Source organism: Callospermophilus lateralis, chromosome 10 (assembly GCF_048772815.1).
Source record: "Callospermophilus lateralis isolate mCalLat2 chromosome 10, mCalLat2.hap1, whole genome shotgun sequence".
In the NCBI taxonomy this organism is placed as follows: domain Eukaryota; kingdom Metazoa; phylum Chordata; class Mammalia; order Rodentia; family Sciuridae; genus Callospermophilus; species Callospermophilus lateralis.
This window is the reverse complement of record NC_135314.1, coordinates 67811398-67831038: the sequence shown is the minus strand read 5'-3', so window position 1 is coordinate 67831038 and position 19641 is coordinate 67811398. Positions and strand designations below refer to the sequence as shown.

At 40.2% G+C, this 19641-nt stretch overlaps 1 non-coding gene across 1 annotated transcript; it reads right to left on the bottom strand.

Annotated features, from left to right (window-relative positions):
* Positions 1–11381: 11381 nt before the first annotated feature.
* On the bottom strand, positions 11382–11593 carry LOC143409069 (small nucleolar RNA U3). The gene has a single exon (XR_013092581.1). It is a non-coding gene; the product is annotated as a small nucleolar RNA U3 (small nucleolar RNA).
* Positions 11594–19641: the final 8048 nt, after the last annotated feature.

The window sequence follows — 19641 nt, the reverse complement described above, 5'->3', positions numbered from 1 at the left end:
AAAATTAAAAAGGGTCAACTTCACATATTCAAAGTGTTGGACTCTAGGAAAAGAAAAATGGAGGAGGACAGACTAAGGAATTGCATTGCTTAGCAAGTCTTTTAGAAGTGGCTGTACTTTTAAACTGCTCACACAGTTCACTGACTACGTGAATGCCTTTAAACGACCTAGACAAAGGATTAAAACAAAAATTGTGAAAGAAAAAGAAAGTCACACACCATCAGGGAAGGAAGGAGTCACAGACATTATGCTTCAGTCCTTGCCCTTGTCCTCAGGGTACATGTGCAGGTTCAGTTCTTAACTGACCTTAACCTTGGGGTTCCTGCATTTCAGCAGCAGAAAATGTGACAGAATTAGGAGAGTAAATAGTTACTGAGGAGATGACCTATGAAAGACAAAGAGGGCACAGTACTGGGCAGGGGAGTTGTCAGACTGATGTGTACTTGACAAAATCTCCCGTGGGGAGCTCAGGAGCCAGGATTAGAGGAGTCAGACATTGGAGAAAACGGGGCTGGCCACTGTGCTACCACCTAGCCAGTCATTAGGAAGAGAATGATCTTGGCTTGAATACTACCTGGAGGCTGTCAGCGAACCACTCTCCTTAAAGCCAGGCAGTGAATTTGTTTGTTCTTTTTTTTCTCTCTCTCTCTCTGTTTTTTTTTTTTTCCTACCAGGGATTGAACCCAAGGGCACTTAACCACTAAGTCACATCCCTAGCCCTTTTTATTTATTTTTTATTTTGAGACACAGCCTTGGCTAAATTGCTTAGAACCTTGCTAAGTTAATGAGGCTGGCCTTGAACTTGCAATCCTCCTGCTTCAGACTCCAGAGTTGCTGGAATTACAGGCATGTGCCACAGCAGTGAGTTCTTTCTTGAAGGGAGATTTGAACTGTATATCTCAGTGTTGCTCATCCTTTTTTCTTTCTTTCTTTTTTATTTATTTTTTTTTAATGAATGTGCATCCCCAGGGCTGTGTATTCACATACTGCTTGCTGCCTATTTTGCACTTACATTCTACTTTTATTTGCATTTATCTTAATAACATTGAAGCTATTATTATATCAAAAATATTATAACATTAAATCCAACATAATGTGCATGTTCATTTTAAACAAATAGAAAGGGTTACAATGAAAACCATGTCCCTAGACGAGGTTCCAGCAGCCCCAGACACCCATTCCAGTAGAAACACAATTGTCAGTTTTTCGCATATCTTTTTAGACATAACCTATAGGCTAAATGCATTAATATATGTGAACTGGGGCTGAGCCTCAATGGTAGAACACTTGCCTAGCATGCACAGGGTCCTGGTTTTCAATCCAGCACTGAAAAAAATGTACATATATGTGAACTTTTAAGTACTTTTCCAAACTCAAGCTGAATACCATCCAAGCATTTGCTGTTAGCAACAGTAACAGTAGTAGAAGTAGGGTGTTAATAGTGGTGCTTCCTAGAAGTTACTAGCATATATCTAACTGGATTCTTTTTGAAGTCCCAGGATTGAACCCAGGGCCTCACATGTGCTAGGCCTGCATTCTGGCACGGATCCCTAGTCCATTTTATGTTTTATTTTAAGACAGAGTCTTGCTAAGTTGCCCAGGCTGATCTCACATTTGTGATCTTCCTGCCTCAGTCTCTGGAGTAGTTGGGATGACAGGTAGGCACCACCATGCCTGGCTTGCTTGAGTATTTTTCAATGGCATTATAATATAAGGGTATGTGTACAGTAATAGAACATTTAAAGCACTTCCCCTATAGAAGGGACAGTGAATAACAAAAAGTTACTACAGTTGGCATAGTCTCTGAAGAACATATTTAACGAAGACAGCAATTAGAGATGCTCTGAACTGGAGCATTAAAGTGAGAAATGGAGAGCCTTGTGCTAACTTGATGTTGAGAAGAGGTGGGAGTCTTATGGTCAGCCTCATTTCTAATTAAGTATAAGTTCTGGAAACTTACACCTAATACAGTCAACTGACATAGCCACATGTGTTTACAGGCAGAGATTTCACATACAGGGCCACTGAGAAGAGAGATTTAATTAAATCACCTTCACTAGAAGGTAACTACTTATGGTGTTTGCTCAAAAGCGGGGGAAGTGCTGATGGCTTCAATATTACTTTTGAGGAGTACACAAACTACAGAGATGTTCTCATTTCAATAACTTATTTCAGATACACATATTCTCAATTTAAAGAAGCATAGTATTGAAGAAAAATAACTCTAGGCCCACATTTCCTGGGGGGTTTTGAGTTATCAGCCTACCATTGATAGCTGGGTCTCTTAGGGTAAATTGCTTAAGCTTCCTTGTCTGTAAAATGGAGGTGATAATATTACCTATTCTATTACATTGTTGTGGTTATCAACTGAGTTAATATATGTGAAGGACTCTAGGAGTATTTGCTGCTATTAGCAATCAGCTCTTGTCACTGAACAGATTAATACTCAGTAATGATGAAAATATTTTCATTTAAAAGGGAACCATATCTAGCAATGGAGTTTCAACTGATTTTGTTATGCTCAAATTCGGGACCCCCAAAAGACTACCAGAGACCAAGATCCATGTAAGCAGCAAAGAGGTGTTTATTGCAAGCTAGCTCGGTCCTCCACGCGCACACGCAGCAACTGGTGATGCTGAGAGGCCCCGAGGCCAGGGTTTGCAGCAGTTTTATACACTCTTTGGGGAAGGCAGGGACCCCACATACATCATAGCATCTCTTAGCAAATCATCACACACCGCGGGAAAATTATAAAACAACTCTAAAACATGATTAGTATAGTCACTGGGGGGAACAAGTTGGGTATGGGTGATTGTCTAGTACAAGAGGGGGATTCATTTGAACTGATTGGTTTAGGCCAGGAGGGGAGTAAGTGCTGAACTACATGGTTTCCCAACATGTTATCAACCACCATAAACTACTGGGAGGGTCATCTTGCATCCCAGGTATTTTCCCCGTCTCATGCTGATTGGTGGGTGCTAGAGGGTTGCTATGGGTCCCCACCTAGCCTGACTGAGTCAGGGACACCTGGTGCAGCCGATCTCTCCTGTTATTTGTAGATAAACAACTCAGCAGCAGGGTGGGTATGTGCCTAGGAGTGCTCTGTGGGTCTTTCCAAGGACAAGGGTCATGCCCTCTTCCTTGGACAGGCTTTGCTCTGAGGTAGAGGCTGGTTTTTCAATTTATGACACTACAAAACTGCATTTAGAACCCCTAAATCATTCCATCAACAGTAAGTTTTAGCTTTGACACATTTGACAACAGAGCTGAAGAATATGGCCACTGGAGAGGTTTTTGTAGTAGAATTGACATAATATATACTCAAAAACATTACACAGGGCTGGGGATATAGCTCAGTGGTAGAGGATTTGCCCAGAATGCATAAGGACTTGGGTTCAATCCCTAATACCAACAAAACAAAACAAAACACTATGCCACATTTCCCAGAGGATATCACACCACTGGTACTTTAAAAATAATTAATAGTGCTAATGAACATTTAGCACTCTTGGAAGCATAGCTTAATTGACTACACTGTCCTGGGGGAATGTCAGTGGAGTGTAAGAATGGAATCCTGGCTTTATTTGAGTCAACTTTTGAAGCCAAGAAAATTAAACAAGAATAGGTATCCATGTGTATAAGAGATGTTATTTGAACAGTATTCTATTTAAAAAGTCATCAAGAGTCATCGGGGCATACTGGGATTAGAAAGAGAAAACATATTACTAATTTACATTGGACCTGCACCAATTGCTTTAAGCATCCAATCCTTGCTTGTTGAATGAAACTTCACCAGAGAAGTTGTGCTATTCCTAAATTTCAGGTACATGCACAACCTAGAAGCTACTTCCATTAGAGGGCGCTCCTGAGACAAGATTAGTTACAGCGGCATGATCGCTTGGAGAAAATAGTTGAAGCAGAAGTAGTTAAGCAAACCACAGACCCACATGGTTTTTGAATAAGAACGTTCTAGAATTCCTTAGCTGCATTAGCAAAACTACCGGTGAAGGGTTAATTGGACCCACAGATTCTTTTGTAGAATTCTCTAAGGAAAGTTAATTAAAGATATTAGCATCTTGGTTGGAAACCTAGAAATATAACATTACAATCACAGCCTTGAGGAAACACTTATTTAAGACAAATGAGCCGGTTTTGGTGGTGCACAACTATAATCCCAGTGACTCTGGAGGCAGGAGCACAGCAAGTTTGGGGTCAACCTGGGCAATAAAAGAGAACCTGACTAAAAAAAAAAAAAAAAAAAAAAAAAAAAAATTTAAAAAGCCTAGGGAATATAACAGTGGTAGAACACCCTGGGGTTCAATCCATAGTACCTCCAAAAAAAAAAAAAAAAAAAGACAAATGATATTTATAATGAAAAGTAAAATTATAACAAAAGGCATTATAATTGGGCCTGAGTGTCTGTTGGGTATTAGTACACACACACACACACACACACACACACATCTTCAGATGTTCAAGTCCTTTATATAAAAGGACTTTACATAATATTTGCATCTATCCCACACACATCCTCCCATATACTGTATTTATTATTTTTTTATTTTATTTTATTTATTTATTTATTTTGAGAGCCGAGGATATAATATAATGGTAGAGTGCTTGCCTCACATGCACATATGAAACTTTGGGTTCTATCCTCAGCACTGTCAAAACACAAAAAAGGAAATTTTTTTTTAAACTTATTTTTTTTAAAAAAAATGTTCGTAGTACTGGGGATTGAACCCAGGACCTCACACATGCTAGCCAAATGCTCCATCACTGAGTTCCCCTTCCAGTCCTTCCCATATACTTTGAATCATCTCTAGATTTCTTATAATGTCTAGTACAATGTAAATGCTGTAAAAATAGCTGTTATGCTGATTGTTTAGGGAATCATGACAAAGAAAAAATATGTCTGTACATGTTCAGTACAGAAGCAATTTATTTTTCCATATATTTTGGTTCCATGGTTGGTTGAACCTCATGGAATCTGCCGATTTGGGGGGCTGACTGTATGTACTGCACAATAATAATTCAGAAAACAAACCAAGTAGCTCTCAACTTTTCTGTGAAGAGGCCTCTGGTTTTTTTTTTTTTTTTTTTTTTTTTTTTTTAGAGAGAGAGAGAATTTTTTAATATTTATTTTTTAGTTTTCGGTGGACACAACATCTTTGTTTGTATGTGGTGCTGAGGATTGAACCTGGGCCGCACACATGCCAGGCGATTGCGCTATCACTTGAGCCACATCCCCAGCCCCGAGGCCTCTGCTTTTGATTGGAGAGGCTGGAGCAGGGAAAGTTAGTGGGAAGGACAAGGTCAGTTGAGAAGATCAACAGGAACTAAGGTCTAGAAATACAAGAGAGGAGCCTGCAGGCAGTGAAGTTCAGTGGTAGAGGACACGCTAGCGTGCTCAGGGGCCTGGGCTCAGGCCCTAACACTGAAGGAAAAGAAATACATGAGAGCAAGAACACTGGTGCAAGTGAGCAGGAATACAGATTTTTATCCTGGGAAATATGAAAAAAGTAAAAAAAAAAAAAAGCGTAAGATTTTGAACAGACCTGAATTTCCTATGAAGACACTGGCAGGAGGAAGTAAGAGGTTCAAGCAGGAGATTTCATGAGGAAAAGAGTTCAAAATTATTTGACAGGACATTTCAGAGAAAATTGCTCCTGGAGAGTTGGGACAAAGTACTGCCACCATTCCTGCTATGAGAGCTTCATAACCTTCCAAGTTCCTGCCTTATATTCTACACATTCTTTTGAGGAAAATGGAGAATACAACCCTTAGTTACCATTTTTTTTTTTTAAGATCTTTTTTTCTTTCATAAAACAACCCTCCCACCAACCTCACTAATCTATCTGCCCCAACCTCAGTACTGGGGACTGAACCCAAGGTATTTTACCATTCAGCTACATTCCCACATCTTCAGCCTTTTTCATTTTTGTTTGTTTGTTTGTTTTTGTTTTGTTTTGTTTTGAGACAGGGTCTCCTTAAATTGCCCAGGCTGGCCTTGAACTTGCAATCCTTCTGCCTTACTCTCCCCAGTTCCTGGGATTACAAGCATGCGCCTCTGCATCCAACAGTTCAGGGATACTTTCAAATGACTATATTTTGGGGTGATTTCTTAGGCCACAAAAGCTAACTGATAAAATTTGTAATATACATTAAGATCAATTTATAAAATACAGCTAAGTAAATCTCATAGATGTTTGAGATGTTTAATATGTGCCAGATAGCTTTCATATCAATAAAATCACCTCATTCTTTTTAATAGCCTCATTATATTCCATGGTAACATAATTTAACATCCACTACTAGCTGCATATTGGTTTGATAATTTAAGAATAATAATATTGTATAAAATCCCCCTAAAATCATAAACATCCTATATTAAGTTCCTTTCCAGGATGATGAGGAGCACCAGCAATGATTAGCTAGCTCACTGCAGCTCCCAGCAGGTTCGACTAGGTCTGAATTTCTGGATCACATTTGCAAGCAATATATTCCCCACACCTCCCAGCAAAGTAAATTATCTCTTAAGTTGATTATTGAAGTTTGCTTCATCTGAGAACCCTACATTTTACCAGACTCTGTATTTTTTTTTTAACCCCAAGGTTGTTTCATTGTCCCTAAATAAACACATATTCAAGATTTAACTTCATGACTCAGGATTCTAACAAATAATCAAATCCTGGCCACTGAGCCTTATGACAACTATAGAATATAAAATAGGACTTTGCCATGAAACAGCTGCCCATACCACTGACATCAATTTGTTCTCTATTAAGCAAGAAAAAAACGTGAATTGATGATTCATCTACATGTCTTTTCTTCCATCAGCTGATGATGTGACAGCTTGAGACAGAATTTTTAGGTTGATTATCTTTTTGTTTAAAGGGAAGAATTTTTTTTTTTAATCTGAATCTTGCATTATATTTTTAAAAAGCTACATACCCTATTAATTTGTATGAAATTTAAGCATTTTGTTTTATATATCATAAAATACCCATCTAAATAAATTATGGTTACTTTATTTAAGATGGGACTGTTGCTGGGTGCAGTGGCAACAGGCTTGTAATTTCAGCAACTTGGGAGACTGAGGCAAGATTACCACAAGTTCAAGGCCAGCCTCAGCAATTTAGCAAGGCCCTAAGCAACTTAGTGAAACTATGGCTCAAATTTAAAAAATAAGAAGGGCTGGGATATACCTCAGTGGTATAGTGCCCCTAGGTTCAATCCCTAATACTAAATTAAATAAATAAAATAAAATGAGACCATTTCACTGGGTATGGTGATGCATGCCTATAATCATAGTGACTCTGGAGGCCGAATCAGGAGGATTTTAAATTTGAGATCAGCCTGGGCAACTTAGTGAGACCTTGTCATAAAATAAAATTTAAAAAGGACTGGGGACGTAGTTCAGAGGGAGAACATTTGCCTAGCATGCACGAGGCCCTGGATTCAATCTCCAGTACAACAACAACAAAAAAAGGGAAACAAAATGGGCTGCTTCTTGGCCATGGAGAAATAGCTTAAACTTTTCTGGTTCAAATGCTGCCAGAGGATATTGTAAATAGGAATTTTTAGATATTTTTTCCTCTTAATAGGTTCATTTACATCTTCTGGAAATTGAACTTGATAGTCATGAGGCCATGTGTCACCGTTGGAAGGGACAGCTTCTAAGTGTATCTCTCTTCCAGGGGGAAAGAACATGAAGCAGCACAGAGGAAGTTTCTATTTGCCCCCTTGTGACCCTCCCCAACCCTTAGGGCTAGAAAATTCCATTTTGAAGGGCTGGTGATATTGCTCATGGGAAGGGACTTTTTGCTCTGCCAAAAGAAAAAAGAAAAGACTGGGCATGGTAGTATACACCAGCAATCCCAGCGACTTGGGGTGCAGGAGGAGCACAAGTTTGAGGACAGCCTCAGCAATTTAGGGAGGCCCTAAGCAACTTAGCAAGAACCTGTCTCAAAAAAAAAAAAGAAAAAAAAAAGGTAAGGCCAGTTCATGGAGGACAGAAACCTCCCATGGAGCAGAAGAGCAAAAAGGGCAAAATTAAAAACAAAACAAAAAACATGCTGAGAATATGACTCAGTGGTTAAGCACTCCTTGGTTTAATCACTGGTATCAAGAGAGAGAGAGAGAGAGAGAGAGAGAGAGAGAGAGAGAGAGAAGAAAGGAAAATTCCATTTTGAGGGGTTGCTGATTTATTTTTACTTCAAAACAGAAACCTAAGAATTACAGCTTTTTAAACTGGTGAAGGAAAGAATCAAGTGTCTGGGTTCTATTTATTTATTTATTTATTTGGTATCAGAGGGCCACATCTCCAGCCCTTTCATTTAATTTTTTAATTTTTTTTTTTTTGGTGGAATTTTTTTGGTGGGATTGAACCCAGGGCCTTGTGCATGTGAGGTAAGCACTTTACCAACTGAGCTACATTCCCCAGTCCTATTTTAATTATTTATTTATTTTTTGAGACAGGGTCTTACTAGGTTGCTCACTAGGTTCCTTCTCTTGCTCAGCTGTTGTGATTGGTGGCACATGACATAAATATTACTAAGACTATAGGCAAAAAGGCCCTGTTATGGAGGCTTCTTTCTGAAAGTGGTCAGTAAAATAAGATCACCCAAAAGCCCTGTGAAGTTGTAGCAATGACTCAGACTGGTGGGTGGGGAAGAGTTAATTTCATTCCCTGTCCTTGCCTTCCCTTCCCCACCCCCCTCCTCTTCCTCCTCCTCCACCTCCTCCTCCATCTCTCTCTCCTTCTCTTTTGGATGCTGGGGATGGAACCCAAGCCTTATACATACTAAGCATAAACTCTACCACTGCGCTAGACTCCCACTGCCTCCATTTTCTTTTCCTTCTTCTTTTTTTTTAGTACCAGGGATTGAACCCAGGGGCATTTAAACACTGAGCCACATCCCTAGCCCTCTTTTGTTTTATTTTTTTTATTTTGAGACAGCATCTCACTAAGTTGCTTAGGGCTTAGCTAAGTTGCTGATGCTGGCCCTAAACTGGAGATCTTCTTCCTCAGCCTCTCCAGTTGCTAGGATTATAATCAGGGACCACACAACCACCTGTTCCTTTCTTACTCTTGACTAGTGCTTCTCATTCCATATCACCTTCTACATCTTTGTCAACCTATGATGGACTGAATGTTTCTGTGTCCTCTCAAAATTTTGATGTCCAAATCTATTCCCACTATGATTTTCTTTGGAGGTGGCATGTGGAGAGGAGATAAGTTCATGAGGATGGAGACCTCACACGTGGGATTAGTACTCTCATAAGAAGCTAGAAGGCTGAACTGCAGCGCAGTGGTAGAGTTTGTGTTGATTATAAGTAAGGCCCTAGATTAAATCCTCAACACAAATAAAATAAATCTTTATTTACATTACTTTATTTTACTTCATTACCTTTATTTATTTTTGCGTAATAAAAAAAAAGTGCTAGGGTTTAAACCCATGACCTCACACAAAAGTGTTCTATCATTGAGCTATGTCTCCAACCCTTTTAATTTTTTTTTTTTTTTAAATTTTGAATTAAGGTCTCGATAATTTGCCAAGGCTGGTCTTGGACTTGTGATTCTCCTCCTTCAGCCCTCCTAATACCTGGGATTAAAAGTGTGCACCATCACATTTAGCTAAAATAAACTTTTTAAAAACACAAGAGGCTAGAGTCTACTTTCTCTCTTTCTACAACCTGGAAGAAGGCTTTAACCGAACCCTAATATTGTTGACACCCTAATCTCACACTCTTAGCCCTTAGAAATATGAAAAGTCAATTTCTGTTTTTTTACAAGCCATTCAGATATGATATTTTGTTAGAGATGCTTAAATGGACTAAAACAAACCTACTCCCATTGATCAGAATGTTAAATTTTCTTTTAGTATCTAATTGATCATTTTCAATTCCCTTTGCTTACCCTCTTCGAAAACAGGCCTTTGGGACTTTTTCCCTTAAGACAAAGACTTCTCTCTGGGCATAATCTCTAGGCAACCTCAATTGTCCCAAAGGTCTTAGCTACCAGGACTTGCTGTGGTAGCTAAGATACAGAATATTCTTCAACAGAAACTCCTCTCCTGAGTTCCAGACCAAATTACTTCAAATAGATCTGAACTTGAACTGAGCCTTTCTCATCAAACTTGAACTGAGCCTTCAAGTCTGATTTCCTGCCTCTATTTCCCTTTTTATCACTGGTAACCACTAACCACATGCATCACAGAAACCAGGGAAGCCCAGACAGAGACATTTCAGTCTTCAACTATATATCCAATTGTTCAAAAGTCCAGTCACTCTTCCACCTTTTCACTTTCTCTTGAGTTTGTTACATTTAATCCAATCCACTACTATCTTCATTAAGGCCCTAAATTATTCCTCACTTTGATTCCACAGCCTTCTGATTAATTTTCTTTTATTCTCTTCTTCTTCTAGAGAAACCAAGAGAAAGTTCACTCCTTACAAATGACTCACACTTCCACATCTGTTACTGAGTTTGATAAGCAGGGATGCATAGATGTTCTTTAAGAGCTGACTCTGGTGGCAGACCCTTGAAATCCCATATATTCTACAGGCTGAGACAGGAGGATCACAAGTTCAAGGCCAGCCTGACAATTGAGCAATACCCTATCTCAAATAAAAAATGAAGAGAGCTGAGGATGTAGCTTAGTGGTAGAGCGTCCCTGGATTTAATCCCCAGTACTGCAAAAGTAAAGAAACACATAAGTAATTTGTACATACACAAAATAAAAAGGATTGGGGATATAGTGCAGAGGTGGAGCACTTGCTCATCATGTGCAAGGCCTTGGATTTGATCCCTAGCACTACCAAAAAAAAAAAAAAAACTTCAACAGCTCTATGGACCCATGAAAATTTATGTAACACTGTGTACTAATATTTTCTTTTTTTGTCTTTTTAAAAATTCATTCTAATTTGTTATATATGACAGCAGAATGCATTACAATTCATATTACACATATAGAGCACAATTTTTCATATCTCTGGTTATACTCAAAAGTAGAGTCCCACCATTCGTGTCTTCATACATGTACTTAGGGTAATGATATCTGTCTCATTCCACCATCTTTCCTGCTGCCATGTCCCCTCCCTTTTCCTCCTACCCCTTTACCCTATCTAGAGTTTGTCTCCCATGTTCCACCCCCCAGCCCCATTGTGAATCAGCCTCCTGATATCAGAGAAAATATTTGGCATTTGGCTTTTGGAGATTGGCTCACTTCACTCCAACTCCATCCATTTGTACTAATATTTTCTAAGCAAGAAGTGCATAAAGTTCATCAAATTATCTAAAGGGGTTTAGATCCCAGAAAAAAATTATATATAAATTATATATTTTATTTATTTATTTATTTATTTATTTAACAGAAACCACTCAGACTGTTCTCTCCCTCTTAATCTCTAAAGAGAATTAAGAATGATCATCAACGGCAAAAGGCAGTTGCAGTAATGCAACACCTAGAACCAACTTCACTCTCTGGACAGAACACTCCACTCCTCCTCATGGTTTCTGGTACTTTACATGATCAGAGAAACTTCTCTAGAAACATACTATAGAAATGATCCCTGAAAGTATAGTCTTATAATTTAATAATTTAAAAGTCATGGGGAAAGATTTATGATTCTCTTAGCTCATCCACTACCATATACTATATATCATGGGTTCATCTTATTAGAGTTACTAAAATGAACCACATTCTTCTCACTTTCATGCATCATGAGCACTGGTCTCTGTATCAAAACACATTCAATTTTTCTTTCCATCCTGAGCATGACTTGGTTTCAGGGCCTTTCCTTTGTAAAATTTCTTTCCTAACTCTGCCTGGTACTTAAAGTCCAGATAGGTATTGTAGATTCTCATAGAACCTGAGGCTGCTATCTAGCTATCTATTATCTGTCATCTATCATCTATTCTCTGAGACTGTGAACTGTTTGAAGATGATGACTTTATTTTGGTGTAATAGGATGCCTTCCCACCCAAAGACGTCCCATGTCTTAACCTCAGGAACCTGTGAATATATTGCTTTATATGGCAAAAAGAGACTCTGCAGATGTGACCAAATTGAGGATCTTGAAATGGCAAAATTACTCTAGATTATCCTTGTATGCCCAACAGTCAAAAGGTTTTTATAAAAGGAAGGAAGGAGGGCCAGGGTCAGAAAATGACATGTGACAAGTGAAACAGAGGTTAGAGTGATATAAGGAAGAGGCTAAAAACAGCTTGGAAAAAACTGGGTGCAGCTACATGCCTGCAATCCCAGCAACTCAGGAGGCTGAGGCAGGAGGATGGCAAGTTCAAGGTCAGCCTTAGCAATTAAGTGAGAACTTCAGCAACTTAAAGAGGCCCTGTCTCAAAGTCGAAAAAAATTTTTGTGGTACTAGATATTTAATCCAAGGGCACTATACTATGGAGCTAAACTCCCCCAGTCCCCAAACACTTCAATATTTTTATTTTGAGATAGGGTATTGCTATATTGCTGAGGCTAACCACAAACTGGCCATCCTCCTGCCTCAGCCTCGTGAGTCACTGGATTATAGGTGTGTGCCATCACACTTGGCAAAAAAATAAGTAAAAGGGACTGAGGATGTAGTTTAGTGGTAAGCGCCCCTGGTTTTAAATTTCACCACCCCCCGCCGAAAAAAATCAGCTTTGAAAGGGGAGAAAACTGACAATCCCTGAGAGCCTTATTAAGGAAAGCAGCCATGCTGACACCTAGTTTTAAGACTTTATGCCACCAGAATTGAAAAATGATAAATTTATCAACTGAGAATATAACCAACCTAATCAAGAACAAAGAGAATCACATTTATGTGGGGCTAATGTTTGAGACTTTGCTTCATATCAAGGGGTTGGAGCACAGGATATTTTGGATCCTGACCTGTTTACTGTATCATTATCACAAAGCCATCAACTTTTAATGGGTTCCCCATTGTTAATTGTACCCAAAGGCTCCTTTTGGGTATTTTTTAAAAATGTTTTTTAGTTGTCAATGGATCTTTATTTTATTTATTTATTTTTATGTGGTGCTGAGAGTTGAACCCAGAGCCTCCAGGTGCTAGGCACATGCTCTACCACTGAGCCACAACCCCAGTCCCTGGGTCTTTTTTTATACTAAGAATATTGATATTCAGTAGAGAAGGCCCTCTCCATTCTTTTCTTTAGGCTTCTTTGAAGATCCCTTTGCAGAGGCTGCCAACAAAACATGAGTTGCTTTAGTTTGTTTTTATCTTTTCAAGGGATGCAGTTTATCCTGCCGGTCTTCCCATGAGTTTAGTTTGGTGGGATACTGTCATAGCAAGAATTGCTCTGCCCCAGTAATGGATATCCCCTGGCTAAACAGGGTGTCCTGACAGATCATAAAAGGGGAGACCATTCCTATCCCCAACTTATATAGTAACAGTGTTGAAACCTACTGCCACATCCTTTGTGGCCAGCAACCTCCAGCATCCAGGGGTAAGAAGGTCTGGAAGGCAGGGCAGAGGCCAGGTTCCTTTTGCCCAATTTTCTGCAAACCAGGCAGCTTTCCTGTTTGGGCTTTTGTTTTTTCCATTCCAGGGCTGGTATCTCTGACCCATAGTGAAATGATCTGCAGCTGCCTGAAGCCAGGCTGAGAACAGTACTAGGACTGCCAGCATTGGTTTGAAAGATTTAAATCTTTTTTTTTTTTTTTTTAAACCCTTTCTTCTGGTGTCCTGCAGTCCAGGCACACCAGAGGCAGTGCCTTTTTGAATCCTCAACTTAGTTTCTGACTGTTTAGACTTCTCATCGTGCAACTGCATAAATGCCTGTACATACAGAATCTCTCCCATGTTTCCCCTCTGATAGACCAACTCCAACTGCAAGACTGTATGATAATTCAGAAAAACCATTCAAAGGCCAGAATGTGTTACAGTAAAACATCTTTCCCTAAGACAGGCTTATACCTATAGGTGGCCCATTCAGCCAAGATCTTTCTTCCCAAGATACTACCTATAGGATCAATGCAGTTATTGTTCAGGTCTTAAAGTGGCAGTAACAGGTACAAACGAAAACACAGACAACCAGAGGAAATTCCCGAACCCAAGGCCAAAAAACAGATGAGAACCTAGAACAGACCAGAAGAGAATAAAAATCCCTAGGTTCTCTCTTAACTGTGATGTCTAAACCTGCCGTGTCACAGATGTCCCCATAAGAAGGACCAGATCTTTCAATGAAGGGGTACAAGATGTGAGGAATTGAGGGTCTCATTGTGCACACCAGAGGATTTACCAGATGGCCAAGGATATCATGACTTTATTGTGTTCAGTTTTCTTTTTCTCAAAGTGGACCAGTATTGCTCAGGTCTTAAAGAGGCAGTAAAAGATGGAGCAACCTGTATGTTCAGGGAGCGAAGGCCTGAGTTCCCAAAGCAAAAGGAGCTTCCGCAGCTACTGGGTTGATCCCTCGGTCCCTCCCTTTACTCACTGGAATAGCTGCTCTGGTTGTTCCCCAGGCAAACTCACGTAACTTTCCTGCAGTTGGCACTCAACACATTCACCACCACCTTGCATCCTCAGCATGGAAGTGGGATTGCTTGGATGGCCAGGCCGGAGTGGGGGCTGCTCTCAAGTCCCATCTGGGGTGCCAGTTTACTACTGAAATCTCCATCCTTGTCCCCAATGCCAGTCCAATATGAGGACAGTTTTGGGAAAATAAGTTTTATTGCTTTGCTAGAAAAGGAGAAACACAGGGAACTTCTGTCCCAGAGGTTGTGATTGTGACCATCAGGGGAAATAGGAGGTTTTAAGGTCATTTAAAGGCTATATTCCAGTGTTCTCTGTTGGGAGTCATAATTCCCTAGTTAAATTGGGAGACAGTCATTTCTTAGATCTTTGGTGCCATGCCTAAATCTGAATTATTTCACTCCTGTAGTGGGTGTGGGCTCAAGGACAGATAACTCTGACTGGGGGCGGGGGGAGGTAATCCTGTTTACCCTGAGATTAGGGAGGGGTCTAGAAAAAAAGATTGGGGGGGAATGTCATTTTAAAAATAAGTCAAGGTGGCAGAGAAGCAAGGGTTGCATTCAAAACATTCAAAGCATAAAGGGGACGAACCACTGTTACACCGCCTCAAAATAAAAATTAAAAGGTGGGGAGCTGAGTGTTTAGCTCAGTGGCAAATCACTCTGGGTTCAAGTCCCAGGATCTCCACTGAAAAAAAAGGGGTGGGGGAAACAAAGTCTAAACTAGAAAAAATAAAATAAATTAGAACACTTGCCTAGCACACATGAGACCCTGGGTTTCATCAGGGCCACCAATTCATAAAAGACTAAATTAGATAGCTACTTTAAATGATTATGTTGTTCTTATTTATTGCAGTGTTGGGGATCAGACCCAGGGCCTTCTGCATGTTAGGCAAGTACTGTGTCGCAGATCTTCCTCCCCAGCTCAAGTGATTAATAATGAAATCACTGTCTACTTTGCCTAATTAAAACTCATCTATCTTAACTTTCTTGACTCTTTTGGAGGAGGCGATGGACCCCTGTGCTCCTTTCTTGAAGAAGGTTAATATATAACACTGAGTTACAAGTAACTTTTTAATATTTATTTTTTAGTCTTAGGTGGACATAATATCTTTATTTTATTTTTATGTGTTGCTGAGAATCGAACCTAGTGCCTCATGCATGCTAGGAAAGTGCGCTACCACTTGAGCCACATCCCCAGCCCCCAGAAGTAACTTTTAAATGAGTCCTCTAGCTTCACTTTAGGAATCTAAGTATTGGATTGGGCCCACACCACTACCCCAATGTCTACCACAGGGGGTGAGAATCCGAAGAGTTGTTCTTTTGTTTTCCAGATAATTTTTTAATTGATTGAGATGATCTCAATTTATGGGGGGGAGAAAATCCCTTGCCACACAGGTGATTTTGTTTTTCTTCTCTTTTTAACAGTACTGAGGATTGAACCCAGAGCATACTAGGCGGGTGATGTACCACTGAGCTGTATCCTTACCCAAAATGTTCTATCCATGAGCATCAAATCATTTTATTAGCTTTCCAAGAGGAGAAGCCATAATGCCATTTTGTGTCGACTTGACTACATTTAAGGGCCGGTCTGAGAGCAGGCAAATGTTGGAGAAGAGATTACCATTTGAATCAACAGCCTGAGTAAAGATCCTCCCTCAGCAGGGGACAGGAATCATCCAATCCTGGGAAGCCCCAAATGGAGCAGCCAGTCCAAGGAACAGCAAATTTTCTCTTATTGAGGTGGCACGTCCCTTTTCTTCCTTTTCCTCACCTCCCCACTTTTCTCTATACTGGGTATTAGTCTCCATTCCGTGGTTCTTCGGTGTTTGAACTAGGACTGACTGATACCACCAGGTTTCCTGGCCACCCAGCTTGCAGATAGCACCTGTGGGACTCCATGGCCCTAATTATGTGAGGCCATTCTGACATGAATCTCCTCTTGTGTATCTACATATCTATGGATCCTGTTGGTTCTATTTCTCTGGAGAACCCCGATTGATAACTCAGTTGCATTGAAGGCAACACCCACTCAAACCTGGGGGAAAGTGGAAATGGTGACTATGGCAGCATGCTTCATAAGAGACAAAATTATGTTAGAAGATACAATGCTATAGGTAAACTTGATGTTTATACACCTCAGCACCACTTTTTAGTTTTTTCTTTTTTTGGTACCAGGGATAGAACCCAGGGATGGTGAACCACTGAGTCACATGCCCAGCCCTTTTTAAAAAGGTTGAGACAGGGTCTTGCTAAATTGCTTAGGGCCTCACTAAGTTGCTGAGGCTGGCTTTGAATTTGTGATCCTCCTGCCTCAGTCTCCCTAGTCGCTGGGATTACAGAAGTGCAACACCACACCCAGCTAGCTCATCACCACTTTTTAAGAGATCCATGTTAGCTGGGCTCAGTGACTCACCCTGTAAGCCCAGCAACTCAGGAGGCTAAGACAGGAGGCTCACAAGTTTGAGGGCAGCCTTGCAATTTAGTGAGGTCCTAAGCAACTTGGCAAGATTCTGTCTCGAAATGAAAAAAAAAAAATAAGGAAAAACAAAGCGGGGGCTAGGGATGTGACTCAGTGGTAAAGTGCTCCTGGGTTCAATACCCAGTACCACCCCCAAAAAATTTGCATTATTTTCTGACATTTTATTATCTTGCTTCATGTATCCTAATCAATATCATACCTATAAATAGATATATCTTTAAATTGCTACAGATTTTTCATTAAAAGTTTTAAAAATGCTTTCACATTACAAATCTGTTAACTGCTATTTTCAAGTGGATCTTATTTTAAAATCGTGATAGCTGGCCATGGTGGCCCACGCCTATAAAACCAGCAACTTGGGAAGTGAAACAGTAGGATCACAAGTTCGAGGGTTAGTCTCAGCTACTTAGCAAGGCCCACAATTTAGCGAGGCCCCAAGCAATTTAGAGAGACCCTGTCCCAGAATTTAAAAAAAAAAAAAAATGGCTGGGGATATAGCTCTGTGGTTAAGCACCCCTGGGTTCAATCACCAGTACCAAAAAAAATTTTTTTTAAATAAAAAACATGATAAATAAACAAACTATAAAACATAATGAGCCAAGTGAGGCACTACATACCTGTAATCCTAGTGACTCAGGAGGTTAAGGCAGGAGAATTGCAAATTTAAGGCCATCCTTAGCTATTTAGCAAGGCCCTCAGCAACTTAATGAGACCTTATCTCAAAATAAATAAAAATGAAAGCGGAGAAGAGCTGGGGATGTGGCTCAGTGGTAAAGTGTCCGTGGGTTAAATCCCCAGTTCCCAAAAATTTTTAAAAGACATAATGAGAAAAATCACTAAAGGTGTACATGCTTACATATGTAAATACATATCAACAGAAATATAAAAGAATGGGGTTATAACTCAGTGGCAGAGTGCTAGCCTAGCATGCAAGAGGACCTAAGTTTGATCCCTAATACTGAAAAAAAAAAAGAAAGAAAGAGACCTGGGCTGGGATTGTGGCTCAGCGGTAGAGCGCTTGCCTAGCACACCTGAGGCACTCAGTTGGATCCTTAGCACCACACAAAATAAAAAATAACAATATTGTGTCCACCTATAACTAAAAAATAAATATTAAAAAAAAAGGAAAGAAGGAGACCCACAGAGCTCATATTTTAGACTAGAAAGAATTCCAAGTGGATCAGAACCCAGTATTTAAAATTCAAAAAGTAACCAGTCAGGCATCTGGCATTTTCCCACACATGCCTATAATCCCAGATACATAGGAGGATCTCGGCTTTGACACCAGCCTAGGCTATTGAGTGAGACCTTGTTTCAAAATCAAGTTCTTGGGGAATGTAGAGCTCCGTGGTAGAACCCTTGACTAGCATGTGTGAGGCCCTGAGTTCAATCCCCAGTACAGGAGCTGCCCCCAACAAAACAAACAAACAAAAAAACCCTACACATACAAAAGAATAAAATGTTAATAGAGTCCTAGGTCAGAGGGGGCCTGACTCTGGGGAGTCCCAACAAATCCGGTCTGGCCACTTGTTCCAAACAGAAAAATTGTGCAAGGCAAAAATATATTAAATATAGCTGTATCAGAAAGACAGGGGGATCAAGCATCTGCAGCCCTGTCTTGGGATATTGACAGAACTTCCAGATTATACAGGGAAGGGTGCAAGGAACATGCATGGCCAAGCAAGCAGTACTGCTCCAACAGTGGTCTGGCTGATCATTATCTCAGCTCTGGCTCCACGAGGCTCCCTGCTCCCTGAGAAAATCTTACGGCTTGAGGGGCAATTTGGTTCCCAAGAGACAGGTGTTTCTGCTTAGGGGATAGTCTCTGTTCTCAAAATTACAGCTGCTCCCACATAGGAAGGCAGTCTCTTCAGTGATCTGTCTGGAAGACTCACTGTTCTTGGCAGGTTTAGGGCAGTGACTGGAGATTTCTGGGCCTCAGTGGGGCAGGGAGTGAAAGACATGGGGGAGTTGATCTGAAACATGACACTGTAAAAGCTGACTGACAGCTGGGCAAGGGGCATATGCCCATAGTCCCAGGGACACTGGAAGTCTCAGACAGGAGCATCACAAGTTCAAGGCCAGCCTGGGCAACTTGGCAAGACCCTGTCTCAAAATAAAAAAAAAATCAAAAAGGGCTGAGCATGCAGCCCAGTGGTTAATCCCACCTGGGTTCAATCCCCCAAACTGCCCCCCCCTGCAAAAAAAAGTGAAAGCTGACTGACGATCTGTTGATGTCCCTGCAAATCCTGAAAATACCTAGTTACTCTTGGTGACTTCAGCATCAAAGGGGGAGGAATAACAATTTTAGTATTTAAACTCCTTAAATATTTAACATGCCTATAGGTAGAGTGGAGCAGGAATATGACCCAAAGTTTAAGGTAACAAAGGAAACACAAAGTAAAGAGAGTGATGTTAAGCTTTTCTTCTATTTGTAGATATCCATTGGGTATCCACAGGACCAAGAGTCAGAGCTTTTTAGTGATAAGATCCTTTAAAACTGTTATAAACAGCAAACTCTCATGTTTACCAAATAAATTTGACAAAACACCAAAAGGTTGTTAATGTGGGAACAGGTAGTATATTTATATTTTTTTCTTTTGGTCCTGGGAATTGAAAACAGGGGTACTTTACCACTGAGCTACATCCTTCTTTTTAAAATTTGAC